The following is a 1,993-nucleotide window of genomic DNA, read 5'->3' as shown; positions in this document are numbered from 1 at the left end:
CAGTGTTTTTCAAAGTGCCTTTGAGCCAGAGTCAAATTCTGCATACCTCACCACCAAAACAGTTCCCCAAATGCCTGCCAAGTGTATTAAATAGAAGTAGAGTCATTGACCCACTGTTTTAGGGCATGTTTTTGTGTGTTCAATAAAGTTGTCAATTCTCTGCATATTTGTTCTCTGTGTCACGTGGAGTTGGTAAATTTGATGGAAATTGCTAAGCCAACGCCATTCAGACCGAATGCCCAGGAGGCTTCCTTTCATGCAGTAACAGCCCTGAGTCACCATCATAGGCCATGCACATCTCAGAAGTTTCCCAGGTGCCCGTGAGGGGTTTACACAGACCCACCTGTTCTCTTCCACCCTCTCCCCCAGCACCCATGCTCCCCACACCCTGCCCCATTGGGACCACCTATATGTGCAAGATGGGTGGTGTGAGTCTCGAAAGGGAGAACAGTGTGTTTCAAAGCAGGCCTGAGGCCCATTCATGGTGACCAGCTCAGGTACAAGGAGGACTCCAAGGGACACTTCTGCAGTGACTACTCACAAGGCTTTATGGAGGAGAGGGAGCAGGGCACCGTCGGCTTCTCTCCCAGTTCTGTTCACCGCCTTCCCTGTTGTGGAGGGCACATGGGGATACAAACCACGCTAGCGGAGGGGGAGGGGCCTACCTCTGCGAAGGTAACACAAGAGGAGACTGTCTAGGCCCGCATGCAGCTCTTCTCACCCCCTCTCCCCCACCCCCAGACGCGGAAAGCACACCATAGCTCCTTCCCCAGCTCAGAGCTGACGGATTATGTGGCCTTCAAGTGTATTTGGTCACCTTCAACATCCTTGGGAGAAACCTGGTTCCAGATAATTCAACACTGAAAGGGAGCCTCTTGGTTGAGTGTTGCCTGAAGCCAGGAGGTGGTGGTCCCTGAGCACTGATCCAGGATAATCACGTTATTTAAAAGAAGCAGGTAGGGATTCCCTGGTGGCGCAGTGGTTAAAAGTCTGCCTGCGGGAAGATCCCACATGCCGCGGAGCAACTAAGCCCGAGCGCCACAACTACTGAGCCTGTGTGCCACAACTACTGAAGCCCGCACACCTACAGCACCATCTTCCCTTGTGACTCCAGGATACTTCTGTACAAATGGCAATTTTTGAAACTGCCTCTTGGTATGTTTCTTGATGGAGGTCTTGCTGTTCTTTTCCTCTGTGCATTTTAATAGTCAGGTGCTAGAGGGAAACTGGCTATTTTCATTTATTTATTTTATTTGAGTGGGATAATGACATCTTTATTTTGGACTACCTCGGAAAGAAATGTAGCATTTCCTTCCTCCCCCCAGTTTTATTGAGATATAATTGACATACAACACTGTATAAGTTTAAGGTGTACAGTATAATGATTTGACTTACATACATCATGAGATTATTAGCACAAGTTTCGTGAACATCGATCATCTCATATAGATACATAAATAAATAGAAAAGAATTTTTGTGTGTGATGAGAACTCTCAGGATTTACTCTCTTAACTTTCATATGTAACATACAGTTGTGTTGATTATATTTATCGTGTTGTACATTACATCCCCAGTACTTATTTGTCCTGTAACTGGAAGTTTGTATCATTTGATTGCCTTCATCCATTCCCCCACCCCACCACAAATCTGGTCTCTTTTTCTATGAGTTTGTGTGTTTCTTTTTGAAGTATAATTGACCTACAACACTCAGTTAGTTCCTGTTACATAGTGATTGGGTATTTCTATATATTTCAAAATGATCTCCAATATAAGTCTAGTTATGATATGTCACCAAAGATGTCATATAGGTATTGATTATATTCCCCACACTGTACATTTCATACCTGTGACTCATTTATTTTGCAAGTGGAAATTTGTACCTCTTAATTTCCCTCACCTATTTCTTTCCTTCTTCCACCCCCCTTCCCTCTGGCAACCACATGTTTTTTCTCTGTATCTGTGACTTTGTTTCTGTTTTGTAATGTTTATTCA

This window comes from Mesoplodon densirostris, chromosome X (assembly GCF_025265405.1).
Source record: "Mesoplodon densirostris isolate mMesDen1 chromosome X, mMesDen1 primary haplotype, whole genome shotgun sequence".
Taxonomy (NCBI): Eukaryota; Metazoa; Chordata; class Mammalia; order Artiodactyla; family Ziphiidae; genus Mesoplodon; species Mesoplodon densirostris.
The sequence above is the reverse complement of the archived record's forward strand: the minus strand, read 5'-3'. Positions refer to the sequence as shown.